General features: G+C 43.1%; 1 non-coding gene across 1 annotated transcript; it reads left to right on the plus strand.

Moving 5' to 3' along the window:
• Positions 1 to 15,358: 15,358 nt before the first annotated feature.
• Trnad-guc (transfer RNA aspartic acid (anticodon GUC)) lies at positions 15,359 to 15,430 on the plus strand. Its single transcript has one exon. It is a non-coding gene; the product is annotated as a tRNA-Asp (tRNA).
• The last annotated feature ends 256 nt before the right edge of the window (positions 15,431 to 15,686 follow it).

Below are 15,686 nucleotides of genomic sequence, written 5' to 3' on the forward strand. Positions count from 1 at the left end.
CGCCGTCAGTGTCAGCCAGTTTGCCGTGGCATACGGAGCTGCATCGCAGTCTTTAACACTGGTAGCATGCCGCGACAGCGTGGACGTGAACCGTATGTGCAGTTGACGGACTTTGAGCGAGGGCGTATAGTGGGCATACGGGAGGCCGGGTGGACGTACCGCCGAATTGCTCAACACGTGGGGCGTGAGGTCTCCACAGTACATCGATGTTGTCTCCAATGGTCGGCGGAAAGTGCACGTGCCCGTCGACCTGGGACCGGACCGCAGCGACGCACGGATGCACGCCAAGACCGTAGGATCCTACGCAGTGCCGTACGGGACCGCACCGCCACTTCCCAGCAAATTAGGGACACTGTTGCTCCTGGGGTATCGGCGAGGACCGTTCGCAACCGTCTCCATGAAGCTGGGCTACGGTCCCGCACACCGTTAGGCCGTCTTCCGCTCACGCCCCAACATCGTGCAGCCCGCCTCCAGTGGTGTCGCGACAGGCGTGAATGGAGGGACGAATGGAGACGTGTCTTCTTCAGCGATGAGAGTCGCTTCTGCCTTGGTGCTAATGATGGTCGTATGCGTGTTTGGCGCCGTGCAGGTGAGCGCCACAATCAGGACTGCATACGACCGAGGCACACAGGGCCAACACCCGGCATCATGGTGTGGGGAGCGATCTCCTACACTGGCCGTACACCTCTGGTGATCGTCGAGGGGACACTGCATAGTGCACGGTATATCCAAACCGTCATCGAACCCATCGTTCTACCATTCCTAGACCGGTAAGGGAACTTGCTGTTCCAACAGGAGAATGCACGTCCGCATGTATCCCGTGCCACCCAACGTGCTCTAGAAGGTGTAAGTCAACTACCCTGGCCAGCAAGATCTCCGGATCTGTCCCCCATTGAGCATGTTTGGGACTGGATGAAGCGTCGTCTCACGCTGTCTGCACGTCCAGCACGAACGCTGGTCCAACTGAGGCGCCAGGTGGAAATGGCATGGCAAGCCGTTCCACAGGACTACATCCAGCATCTCTACGATCGTCCCCATGGGAGAATAGCAGCCTGCATTGCTGCGAAAGGTGGATATACACTGTACTAGTGCCGACATTGTGCATGCTCTGTTGCCTGTGTCTATGTGCCTGTGGTTCTGTCAGTGTGATCATGTGATGTATCTGACCCCAGGAATATGTCAATAAAGTTTCCCCTTCCTGGGACAATGAATTCACGGTGTTCTTATTTCAATTTCCAGGAGTGTATATGTGACATGTAAGTACTGTCTCTTTCTTGTACTGTTAGTCAGTACTTACACTTTTGCATAAAAAATTTTTTTCCCATATATTTGTAATTATGTTATAGCCCACTTTAAACATTTAAATTCTCATGAAGACAGTCTTAGAAGGTTTGAGACCTGGACAATACGACTAAAAATTGAGACCGAGGGCTTATTTAGTTAAACTTTAATCTATAAAAGGTCTCTGAACCAAGCAGCCATGTTTAAAACTGTGAGCTTTTATTTTCTTTTTACTGCTCGATATTAACTGACAGTTACGGGTGTGTCGTCAGCTTCAAAGACGCAAACTTTTTTGTGTGTCTTAGTCGGCATGTCATAATAGTACAGCCAAGTCTCGTCACCCCTCACACACTGAGATTGTCCCTTAAAAAACTTCTTTATCATCTACCGGCACCAAGTCACATGTCGTGTCATCAAAAAATGGTTCAAATGGCTCTGAGCACTATGGGACTTAACTTCTAAGGTCATCAGTCCCCTAGAACTTGGAACTACTTAAGCCTAACTAACCCAAGGACATCACACACATCCATGCCCGAGGCAGGATTCGAACCTGCGACCGTAGTGGTCGCGTGGTTCCAGACTGTAGCGCCTAGAACCGCTCGTCCACCCCGGCCGGCGTCGTGTCATATGCTCTTCCGTCAGTCTATGTGGCGTCCAGAGACAACATAGTTTCTGTGCTTGCAAATGATCGTGCAGAATCGAACGAATTGCTGGTGCATTTAGCCCTAAGGTGTCCTCTATCTGCGTATAGGCCACTCGCCTGTCTTTGTCTAGCGTTTTCCTCACAGCATCAATGTTGTCCTCCGTAACTGATTGCCGTTCTTTCCCGTCCTCTCAGTGTCTTCCAGAGTGAAATATCCTCTTTGGAATCCTCTGTACCAACTGAATGTAGTAGTACGATGTGGACACACATCACCGAGTACAAGAGTCACATCTTCAGAGCACTGGTCTATGTTTAAAACATGCGTGAAGTTGTACCGCAAAACTGCCCGAATCTCACTTCGTGACTACGATGCCATAGAAACTAACCCTGAAAGTGAACGACTGCGGCCACAGACCTTTCACGGCGGCTGCAATGCATCAAATATTCTCAGAACACAGCAACAATCAGCCTCCTGCTACTTATTGTTGCGTCGTATTGCAAAAAATGGCTCAAAGCACTATGGCACGTAACATCTGAGGTCGTCAGTCCTCTAGACGTAGAACTACTTAAACTTAACTAACCTAAGAACATCACACACATCCATGCGTGAGGCAGGATTCGAACCTGCGACCGTAGCAGCGGAGCGGTTCCAGACTGAAGCGCCTAGAACAGCTCGGCCACAGAGGCCGGCGTCGTATTGCAAAACTTTGCTAGAACGCTTCGTATATCTATATGTAAATCATATCGACATATATGATATCTGTACGCGGGAGAATCTTAGCGAGAAGGTAGTATTTTACTAAAGACAAAGCGAGTTTTATACCAGGGTTGGAGCTTAAACAGTGGCAACTATTTATTCACAACCGATACAAAACAGATATATGTTTTGCACCTGTTACTGTCCTTCAAAGTAGTCACCAGCGTTGAGTAGAACCCGTTGCCTGCGATGTGGAGCCGTTAGCAGAGCCTGTTCTGTTGATGGTGTGAATGGATAGGTGTACTGCCTGTCGAATCTCTCGAACAGTTCTGAAGGGAATGCCTCGAACTGGTTCCTTCATCTTCGGAATCAAATCAAAGTCACAAGGACTTAATTCCGGGGAGTATGGAGGATGGTACAGTACTTCCCAGTGCCATCCATCGAACAGAGCAGCCACAGCTTGCGCTGTATGCGCCCGCGCATTGTCGTGCAAAGTGATGGGTGGGTTGTGCAGAAAGTGTCGCCGCTTCTTTCGCAAAGCTGGTCGCAGGTGATGCTCCAAAAACGAACAGGGATACTGTGCACTGAAGGTCTGCGGTGGAGGAAGGGAATGCGTTAGGATAACACCATCACAGTCGTATACGAGAATCACCATAACTTTCACCTTACTGGGGCTCTGACGCACTTTCGACTTTCGTGGCGACCCATAATGACATCATTTGTTGGATTGGCGTTTCAGTTTTGGCTCATACGATGTGGCCCCTGTCTCATCCAGTGCTACGATACGACGTAAGAAAGCCTCTCCTTCGCGCTCATAGAGTTCCAAGTGCGTCTGAGCAGCGTCGTAAAGTATCCATTTCTGAACTTCCGTCAAGTCATGTGGGACCCATCGTGATGCAATTTTTTTGCATGCTCAGGCGTTCAAATGGTTCAAATAGCTATGAGCACTATGGGACTTAACTTCTGAGGTCATCAGTCCCGTAGAACTTAAAACTACTTGAACCTAACTACCCTAAGGACATGACAAACATCCATGCCCGAGGCAGGATTCGAACCTGCGACCATAGTAGTCGCGCGGTTCCAGAACGTAGCGCCTAGAACCGCTCGGCCACCCCGGCCGGCCCAGGCGTTCCTTGAGGATGTGAAGCACAGTCCTGTCCGCTTATCCGAGCTCACGAATCGTATGGCGTCGATCACTGTCCACTGACGCGGTAACAGCATCAACTTCTTCTTCAGAGACGCTAGGACGACTTCCCCAGTGCATGTCTGCCACAGGCTGGCGACCTTCGTTGAAGGCTTTTACCCAACGTGTATATTATCCCTTCCTTTCTGTGGTTATTAATGATTATTATTATTAAGTGAAACATAAGAAAGGGATATATATATATATATATATATATATATATATATATATATATATATATATATATATATATATATATATATATATATGTTGATTTGCAGGTAGCCAAAGATAAATATTAAATTATGTTTCAAATGAGCGCCAGGCTCCCTACAAATTATTTCAAATGCTTTCGGAGAAATGTAATGCAGGCTTAGTTCATTGACCTAGTATAAATCGTATCTTTGAAAGTGTGCATTTTTGACGAAATGAAATTAGTGACGCTTTGCATTTTAGTTAATTAGATAACTTGAAATGACTCTTTCTGCTCCGACTGTGGTGATACGTTAAACAAAAAAATAAGTTTAAATACGCCGCGTAATGGCGGCCAACTGATCCCAGTCAATAACCGCTGCTCGCTTCGCAGAGAATGAAAAAATGCTAAATAACTTCTTGCAATTATTAATTCAGGAAGAATTGTTTGCATGGGTTCTTTAAGTAAGCCGGCCGCGGTGGTCTCACGCGCAGTCCGGAAGCGTGCGACTGCTACGGTCGCAGGTTCGAATCCTGCATCGGGCATGGATGTGTGTGATGTCCTTAGGTTAGTTAGGTTTAAGTAGTTCTAAGTTCTAGGGGACTGATGACCATAGCAGTTGAGTCCCATAGTGCTCAGAGCCATTTGAACCATTTTTTTTCTTTAAGTAACACAATGCACTCACTTTTTGTAAATATATTTCCAGTAGTACAGAATACACACTTGAATTATTCGCTACGTACGAGAACAAATAGAACAAAAGCTATCGCTTTACAATAACGAGTGTACCTTACATACAGCTGAAGAAATGATCTGACTCGAAGTGATTTTAAATATCTTTTTTTCTCTTATGTGTAATGACAAAGACAATAATGGTCGTTTCGAGAACGTTATGCACTACGATCTCATCTAATATAAATAATGTCTTTTTATTACATTGCAATCGATATAGTCTTTCATTGAAGCTAATTTAATACATTTTCATAATTAATTTGTCCCTTATGTGCATATAATATTATTCAGAGTCCTATTATTATTTACTTCAAATATATCGGCTTGAATATTTCAAAAGGGACACTATACGCGCCACTGTTCTGTACGGCAATGCCGATTCCCGGCACGCCTCTTGAAGACCTCGATGACACTGTCGTGCTGTACGACTCCTGGCACATTCAATCTCGATCCAACTTCTGTTTGGAAAACATAGTGACACCGTTGCGTTAGACCGCTCGCTCACAAGTCACTGTTTTTCCCTCGATTGAGCGCACGCCGGTGACGTTAGACGGCCGAGTCCATTTGCTCGGAGGTAAGGTAGGCATGTCAACAACGTGTGCTGTCGGCGACAACAGTAGATCCATTGCATAGTGTCTACACAGCAGTGTTGCCACTGTTTAAGTTCCAACCTACGTACCTAGTTCACTATGGCGGATTCGTTCGTCTTGGCCCTATGCACTCAGAGATAGTTGTAGATTTTTAAAAACCTAGTATTTTTTTTCTTATTTCTCTGAAGCACTCACAAAAACGACAATTTCTAGAGGTTTCTGAAATCATATTTACCAAAAATTTCTGAGTAAAAGAGAAAACGGTCAGCTCGATCCACCTATTTGAGTTTCCCGCCCTTGCTGTCGAGCTGAAGCAAGGTGACGGCGTACGCCGCCTGTAACGTTCAGTTTCAATAGAAGTTGTCGTCCCTTTTGTATGCGATACACCCACGTTACACTGTTCCAGTCGACGCTGATAAATGTTGATGGTGCTAGGACAGCAACCAGCCACGAATTTACTTTCAGTTCCTTTATTCAAAGGTACCCTTCAAACGTTACCAGTTTCAAATCGTTGTGATTCATCCTCAGACGGATTACCCGCTTTCTTTATGACATGTGGTGTGTTTTTTACAGATTAATTGGCATAAAATACAAATAATACATAATTATAAACACGCTACACACAGATGGTTGCGTTACAGATTTTCGTTGCACGTGACTTACGTGAAACGTCGGTTTAGAGTGTTGTTTTCATAACATTCGTCCAACAGATGTAAATACATTCCCACTGCATTCTTATTGTTGCACACGTAAATTCTTCTCACTGAACACTTTATATTTGCCACTGAGAAGATTTCTACCACATCTTTTGATACATACAAAGAGCTTACAAACATATGAGTATCACAGATGCTATGATATATCGTAACATTTGACGACGATGTCCTATGTTTGGAAAGGATCATTTATTCAGAGAGAGAGAGAGGGTACTATATAGGTAAAAAAGTATATTATTTAATCTCATTTAGCATCATGAGAATTATAGTAACATGTAAATTTGCTATTTGATCTGCAGATAGGTGTACTAATATTACTTGCTTTGGAGGTTGGAAAGTAATTTTTGGAAATTTTTCAGGAATGGGTGTTAGCTAACTCTGTTTGTTCGTTAAGGATATAGTCTGGGGTGCTGTTTTTGTGTCTGTGTATTTCTAATTCTCCTTTTTCTGCTAGATGTAACACTTTTAAGTTGTCCTCAATGTTTCCCACTGAATGGTTTTCTTCAGCAATATGGGCTGCAAATGCTGATTTGGTTTAGTTATCAAGTCTTGAAGCATCAATATGTTCTTTGTATCTAATTTCAAAACTTCTGCCTGTCTGTCCGATGTAGAATTTTGGGCATGTATCACAATTGAGTTTGTATATTCCTGATTTACGGTTGGGACTCTTAGAGGTAATTACATCATGAATTACTTTTTGTTGTAATTTATTATTTGTGGAAGAGCTGATTGTGATATTTTTCTTCTTTTTGAATAAGTTTGCTGTTTGGTATGAACGTGGGCCTATGTATGGGAGAGTAGCAAATTTAGGTTTGGCTTCTGTGGCATACTGATTTGGCTTGAAGAACCCGCTGTGAAGTGGATCTGTGGTTTTTGTCTGCATTTTGTTGTGGAGTTTTTCTATTATTGTGGGTTTATATCCATTATTATGAGCAACTGTTTTAATTATATTGATTTCATTTTGGTGGTCTGTGTCACTCATTGGTACTTTTTAAATTCAGTGTACCATCGTTCTGAAATATGCCACTTTTTGTTGGCGGGGATGGCAAGCTGAGTTGTCAATACTGACATCTGTGGTGGTAGGTTTTCTGTAAATACTAAATTGACGCTGATAAAGATTGGATAAAATGTGCGCGGACTTCTGTGTGTATGTGCGTGTGTGTGTGTGTGTGTGTGTATGTGTGTGTGTGTGTGTGTGTGTGTGTGTGTGTGTGTACACATGCGTGCACGAAACAGGTAACATAAGTGGGTTGGTAGATGTAAAATCTGTTTATACATTTACGTTATGTGTGTTGATTTACGAATATGCATGACGTGGTGTTATCCATTATGCATCTGTTGTAGAAAGACAGAGAGAGTGGAAACCATGTTCTTGTTTGTTATAAAATAACGTTTCTGCTGCCAGTTACGATTTTTCTTCGTTTATTTGCCGCACCGCGGAGTTAGGGAAATGATTCCCACTGTCAAATGAGTTTTCCGCATCCCGTGACATTTCTGATCTTGGTGTTTGCGTTGTGTGACCTTCTGTGACTTGGGAATTTTTTGCTGTCGTCTGAGGCGGAATAACGCATCGCAGACACTACGCACAGAACTATCACAGATCCCGGAAGACTTAATCGGTAATGGCACTTATCTCCTGAAACGCGTCATGCGGAAAATAAATTCTGAGAAATCCTATCGGCAGTATCAAATATTATTTTATGAAAAAACAATACCTATTTGTATGGCTATAGCTGTCCGAGTTACACTTCAGATGCCAAATTTAAACAAACACCAAGTAATTTTTTTTGCTATATTTTGTTAACATTGTTACAGTTTCTGAGATGATACAGCACAGTGAGCAGTCCAGTTATTTTGTGCAGAGAAAAAAAATGGCTCTGAGCACTATGTAGCTTAACATCTATGGTCATCAGTCCCCTAGAACTTAGATCTACTTAAACCTAACTAACCTAAGGGCATCACACAACACCCAGCCATCACGAGGCAGAGTAAATCCCTGACCCCGCCGGGAATCGAAACGGGGAACCCGGGCGCGGGAAGCGAGAACGCTACCGCACGACCACGAGATGCGGACTGTGCAGAGCAAAATACACAGTGACTGTAAAGGCAGTCCCTGACCACAGAAAATTATTTCTAAGCAACTATGATTTTTTTTCGGAATCCGTACTATAGATCATGAAGTCTCTATGGATGCAGTTCTGAATGTGGTCTGACAGCATTAGATTCTCCCCCCCCCCTCTCTCTCTCTCTCTCTCTCTCTCTCTCTCTCGTTATTAGTAGCTTGATGTAGGACTGCTGCTGTCACAATGGCGTCCATTCGTGGTTTCATGAAGTACGGCCGCCGAATACATTTAAGCTAAGTTCACAAGTGTTCGAGCTCCGCCAGATACCAAGAGGATCAAAGGATGATATGTAAAGATTAAATCACTGCCAGTGTTGGTGACGAAGTAGGGTGTAGAAGACGTGGGCTGTTATGAAGCGGCGGCCGGGGTGGCTACAGTCTGGAACCGTGCGACCGCTACGGTCACAGGTTCGCATCCTGCCTCGGGCTTCTGGGGCATTGATGGCCTCAGCAGTTAAGTCCCATAGTGCTCAGGGCCATTTGGACCATTTGTTGATAAGCATTTCGCCACAGTCCGCGGAAATCACGGAGCCTACGACAACAGAAAAAGATTACCTGCGAATTTTGAATCTTGACATTAGAGGAATTTCAACTACATGCACTGGTTCAGCAAGTGAAACAGTACGACTACGAGATGCTGTACTGTCGGTAACAGAACAGATGTTGGCAAGGGTATGGAGAAAAACTGAGTATCGCCTAGACATTCTATTGACAACAAACAGAGGACATGTGGAAGCGTACCCATAAGAGGCAAAAAACTGCTACATCTGCCTAAAATCATAGAGATTCCCTGCGAGAACGCAGCCGTGCCTCAACGCGACACGGTATGCTGCATGGAATTGACACCATTAATCCTGTAGGGCTGTCAATAAAACCATAAGAGTACGAGGGGGTGGAGATCTCTTCTGAACAATACGTTGCAAGGCATCCCAGATGTGCTCAATAATGTTCATGTCTGGGGTGTTTGGTGACCAGCGGAAGTGTTTCAACTCAGAATAGTGTTCCTGGAGCCACTCTGCAGCAGCTCTGGACGTGTGGGGTGTCCCATTGTCCTGGCGGAATTGCCCATGTCCGTCGGAATGCACACTGGCCATGAGTGGATGCAGGTGATCAGAGAGGATGCGTCTGTACGTGTGGCCTGTCTGAGTCGTATCTAGGAATATCAGCGGTTCCATACCACTCCAGCTGCACACGCCCCACGCCATTTCAGAGCCTCCACCACCATGAACAGTCCCCTGTTGACTTGCAGGGTCCATCGATTCATGAGGTTGTCCCCATAGAAGTCCATCCGCTCGATGCAATTTGAAACAAGACTCGTCCGACCAGGTAACATGTTTCCAGTCATCAACAGTCCAGTGTTTGTGTTGACGATCCAGTACGAGGCGTAAAGCTTTGTGTCGTGGAGTGTCCAAGGGTACACGACTGGGCCTAAGGCTCCGGAAGCCCATGTCGATGATGTTTCGTTGAATGATTCGAACGCTGACACTTGTTGATGGCCCAGCATTGAAATCTCCAGCAATTTGCGGAAGGGTTGCACTTCTGTCACTTTGAACGATTCTCTTCTTCCAGGCCGCAGCGATGTCGGAGAGTTGATTTTTTACCGGATTCCTGATATTCACGATACACTCGTGAAATAGTCGTACGGGAAAATCTACATTTCATCGCTGCTTCGGAGATGCGGCGTCCTCTTGTTAGTAACCTGCTATTGTAGCAGCAGTAACCGATCTAACTACTGCGCCACACACTCTTTATCGTATGTAGGCGTGGCCGCCCGTAGCACCGTATTTGGCCACTTTACGTATCTCTGTATCTGGATACGCATTCCTTTACCAGTTAAATTCATTTTTACAAGCAGCTTTCTTTCTTTTCATGCTAGTTACATGCTCATTAATACTGCTCTATATATTTATGCCTTTCTTATTTTATGCTAACATGTTTTACGAAGTGTATTGTCTTAATATACTGTTATTTGGTTCTTCCCGTATGTATTGACAATTTCATCTCGTGCTGCCTTATGCACGTACATGCAGACAATAAGCACTGTTCACATGTTCTGAGGCATAAAGCGATCACCAATTTAGTATTGGAGGGAAGCGTGGAGGGAAGACCAATAGATGAATACACTAAGCAGATTCAGAAGGATGTAGGTTGCAGTAGGTACTGGGAGATGAAGAGGCTTCTACAGGCTAGGGCTGCACGGAGAACTGTACGAAACCAGTCTTTGGACTGAAGACCACAATAACAACACCTTGGCCGGCTTGCTCTTTTATCAGGAGAAAGAAAACTGGTGTTCTACGGATCAGAGCGTGGAATGTCAGATCACTTAATCGGGCAGGTAGGTTAGAAAATTTAAAAAGGGAAATGGATAGGTTAAAGTTAGATATAGTGGGAATTAGTGAAGTTCGGTGGCAGGAGGAACAAGACTTTTGGTCAGGTGACTACAGGGTTATAAACACAAAACCAAATAGGGGTAATGCAGGAGTAGGTTTAATAATGAATAGGAAAATAGGAATGCGGGTAAGCTACTACAAACAGCATAGTGAACGCATTATTGTGGCCAAGAAAGATACGAAACCCACACCTACTACAGTTGTACAAGTTTATATGCCGACTAGCTCTGCAGATGACGAAGAAATTGAAGAAATGCATGATGAAATAAAAGAAATTATTCACATAGTGAAGGGAGATGAAAATTTAATAGTCACGGGTGAGTGGAATTCGGTAGTAGGAAAAGGGAGAGAAGGAAACGTAGTAGGTGGATATGGATTGGGGCTAAGAAATGAAAGAGGAAGCCGCTTGGTAGAATTTTGCACAGAGCACAACTTAATCATAACTAACACTTGGTTTAAGAATCATGAAAGAACGTTGTATACATGGAAGAACCCTGGAGATACTAAAAGTTATCAGATAAATTATATAATGCTACGACAGAGATATAGGAACCAGGATTTAAATTGTAAGACATTTCCAGGGGCAGATGTGGACTCTGACCACAATCTATTGGTTATGACATGTACATTGAAACTGAAGAAACTGCAAAAAGGTGTCAATTTAAGGAGATGGGACCTGGACGAGCTGAAAGAACCAGTGGTTGTACAGAGTTTCACGGAGAGCATAAAGGAACAATTGACAGGAATGGGGGAAAGAAATACAGTAGAAGAAGAATGGGTAGCTTTGAGGGATGAAGTAGTGAAGGCAGCAGAGGATCAAGCAGGTAAAAAGACGAGAGCTTGTATAAATCCTCGGGTAACAGAAGATATATTGAATTTAATTGATGAAAGGAGAAAATATAAAAATGCAGTAAGTGAAGCAGGCAAAAAGGAATACAAACGTCTCAAAAATGAGATCGACAGGAAGTGCAAAATGGCGAAGCAGGAATGGCTAGAGGACAAATGTAAGGTCGTAGAGGCTTATCTCACTAGGGGTAAGATAGATACTGCCTACTGGAAAATTATAGAGACCTTTGGAGATAAGAGAACCACTTGTATGAACATCAAGAGCTCAGAGGGAAACCCAGTTCTAAGCAAAGAAGGGAAAGCAGAACGGTGGAAGGAGTATATAGAGGGTCTATACAAGGGCGATGTACTTGAGGACAATATTATGGAAATGGAAGAGGATGTAGATGAAGATGAAATGGGAGATAAGATCCTGGGTGAAGAGTTTCACAGAGCACTGAAAGACCTGAGTCGAAACAAGGCGCCAGGAGTAGACAACATTCCATTGGAACTACTGACGGCCTTGGGAGAGCCAGCCCTGACAAAACTCTACCATCTGGTGAGCAAGATGTATGAAACAGGCTAAATACCCTCGGACTTCAAGAAGAATATAATAATTCCAATCCCAGATGACAGATGTGAAAATTACCGAACTATCAGTTTAATAAGCCACAGCTGCAAAATACTAACACGAATTCTTTACAGACGAATGGAAAAACTAGTAGAAGCCCACCTCGGGGAAGATCAGTTTGGTTTCTGTAGAAATACTGGAACACGTGAGGCAATACTGACCTTACGACTTATCCTAGAAGAAACCTACGTTTCTAGCATTTGTAGACTTAGAGAAAGCTTTTGGCAGTGTTGACTGGAATACTCTCTTTCAAATTCTAAAGGTGGCAGGGGTAAAATACAGGGAGCGAAAGGCTATTTACAATTTGTACAGAAACCAGCTGGCAGTTATAAGTGTCGAGGGGCATGAAAGGGAAGCAGTGGTTGGGAAGGGAGTGAGACGGGGTTGCAGCCTCTCACCGATGTTATTCAATCCCTATATTGAGCAAGCGATAAAGGAAACAAAAGAAAAATTCGGAGTAGGTATTAAAATCCATGGAGAAGAAATAAAAACTTTGAGGTTTGCCGATGACATTGTAATTCTGTCAGAGAGTATATAAGATGAACATCAACAAAAGCAAAACGAGGATAATGGAATGTAGTCGAATTAAGTCGGGTGATGCTGAGGGAATTAGATTAGGAAATGAGCCGCTTAAAGTAGTAAAGGAGTTTTGCTATTTGGGGAGCAAAATAACTGATGATGGTCGAAGTAGAGACGATATAAAATGTAGACTGGCAATGGCAAGGAAAGCGTTTCTGAAGAAGAGAAATTTGTTAACATCGAGTATAGATTTAAGCGTCAGGAAGTCTTTTCTGAAAGTATTTGTATGGAGTGTAGCCATGTATGGAAGTGAAACATGGACGATAAATAGTTTGGACAAGAAAAGAATAGAAGCTTTTGAAATGTGGTGCTACAGAAGAATGCGCAAGATTAGATGGGTAGATCGCATAGCTAATGAGGAAGTATTGAATAGGATTGGGGAGAAGAGAAGTTTGTGGCACAACTTGACCAGAAGAAGGGATCGGTTGGTAGGACATGTTGTGAGGCATCGAGGGATCACCAGTTTAGTATTAGAGGGCAGTGTGGAGGGTAAAAACCGTAGGGAGAGACCAAGAGATGACTACACTAAGCAGATTCAGAAGGATGTAGGGTGCAGTAGGTACTGGGAGATGAAGAAGCTTGCACAGGATAGAGTAGCATGGAGAGCTACATGAAACCAGTCTCAGGGCTGAAGACCACCACAACAACAAGAAGAACATGACTTTAACGCCCCTTCCCCCCAACCCATTTTTCGTTCCCCCAATCGATTTTACGTTTCTACACTAGTTGTACTCCGTTTTAATTTTAGCTGTTAACCATTTTATTTGCTGGATCAGGCACTGGATGCTCTGCACGGCTGGCTGCACACTCATTGGCGCCACCTCTGTTAGTTGTCTATCAGCACTGCCTGCACAGGTTAGGGAGACAGCTTATGTCGCCAGCCCTGTATGCGTCACACTAAGTGTCTGCTGGAGCTAATGTTTTATTTTAAAGTTTGAAGTCAAAGCCCTACAGTATTGGAGCTACTACTTTCATTTACCTATTTTAACTGTTGATATTTGTTGGTGACATGGACATTGTACTAGATAAGAGCATTATGTTTTTGACATCCATTTGTCAGTATGTGATTTTACTAGCTCTTATACAAATTTATGTTATTATTGTTTATCAAATATGGTTCCTTCTCTGGTTTTCATTTGTACCTATTTTGTAATAATTTGTTCAATAGGCCCATTTCACATGTGGATAACTCAAATTTATTTTTGTCGAAACTATAGTAAAGAGTTAAACCTTTAATTCTGCAAGTGGTGGGCTCCTGTTTTCCAATCCTATTAAGTTTCCACGTGCACCGTTACTAAAGCGCAACCATGAAAAAAATTGTAATCTGTGTATGTTTCTTTCCCTTAATTCCTTCAGTTTATAGTGCCTATAATTCTAGAACACTATTTTCTTCCTTATCTTTACTTCTTTTTTACTTCGATACCTCTAGCATTTAAATGGTAACCAATACGTGCCATTTCCCAGTTGTATCTTTATCCACCCTCCCTATCCATTCTTTCTTTTCCGTGGCAATCCTTTTCATTATTTCCTACTGTGTTATGTTCTGTGACGCAGGGAACTATGCAGAACCACTTACAATCTTTCCCACAATCCCCGCTTAGAGTCCGTATATTTCGCGTATAGTATTTGTGCTGCATATTCATAGTGAATGCCGCTGCTCATTATATAGCTAACAGGAATTTTCAATCTGTGAAAATTTGTAGGAGTGGCTAACTTGGTGTGATACATGTTCTTTGCGACTGGCAAGGATTTCTAGTTTCTTGCTTCATTTTAGATGGCAGCATGTTGAATAACTTCGTATGAGTGTTAGTAATTCCACTCTAGATCCTGTAATAGGGACAAACTGGTGTTATTCTCGGTACGTTCGGAAAAGCATGCTAGCAAAGTTTCGCACTCTCATCACAACTTATACACGTGAATAAAATAGCTTGTGCTTTACGCGGCAAATATAGTAGCAGTCTTGGGTGACCAGGTTTTCCACGAACTAGGACGTTTTGTGCAAACTTTCGTTAATACTATATTTATATAACAGTTTTGTCTTAGAATACTTGGTTTATGCTACGACAATGAAGATTACCGTGTCTTGCCAAAACGTACACTAAGAACATCAAAGTATCTTTCATTAGTAATCGAGCAACGTTTTTTATTGTGTTGTCAATAAAAATAAAATTGCAGGATAATTCCTCGCTTTGCTGTTCCAATTTCTGATGTGGAAACTTGGCTTTAATTTCGTCAGTAAATCCACACTTTACTCTTGGCATTACTGTAACAAGTCTGCAATATATCACATCAAATAAGATAACCTGTAACTACAAAGGTCTAAAACAGTGGTTCACAACCTTTCTTAGCCCATTATCCGTGCCTCCCTCCTCCCCCCTCCCACCCTCCATCTGTGGCCCTTCTCCCCCTGCCCCACATTATAGCCAGCTTTAGCACATAATTGAACTGTAGAATGGTAACTTTTCTTGGAACATTTTTATTTTCAAAATGCTGAAACATGAATGATATTTAGCAAGTGCTACGCACAACTTCTTCTCACTAACAATCCACAGTGACGGACACTTGCCACAAAACATGTCTCCCCTGCATTACTCGTCTCCACTGCGGCACTTGCGTGATCTGCACTCTGAAACCCCATTTAAAACCAAACAAGCTCAAATTTGTGCACTATACTTAATGTTTGTAATCGCCGTATTTCTCCTGGATATCTGTAATATAAGAACGAAGTGTGCAATTGTATGGTGTTAGTATATTTTTGTAATCCGATGTTTCACAGTCCTCGGTAGTATAGTGGTTAGTATCCCCGCCTGTCACGCGGGAGACCCGGGTTCGATTCCCGGCCGGGGAGAATAATTTTATTTCTTTATATTGGTGAAACACGGCCTATTTGAAATTTAATTCATGTGTAGATCTTTGCACCTTCATTCTTAACGTTTTTCTCTCCGTAAAATGTCTTAAACTGTGTTTCCAAAGTGACCCAGTGCAAAAGCCAAAATCTTTCACTATGAATGGATACAGGAAAGTAATCATAGCGAAGCCTACAGATTGCACGGATGAAGTATGCTTCATTAAGTCGTGGTTTCCAGTTTCATTTTTCCTCTGTT

The sequence above is a fragment of the Schistocerca gregaria genome, chromosome 9 (assembly GCF_023897955.1).
Source record: "Schistocerca gregaria isolate iqSchGreg1 chromosome 9, iqSchGreg1.2, whole genome shotgun sequence".
Taxonomy (NCBI): Eukaryota; Metazoa; Arthropoda; class Insecta; order Orthoptera; family Acrididae; genus Schistocerca; species Schistocerca gregaria.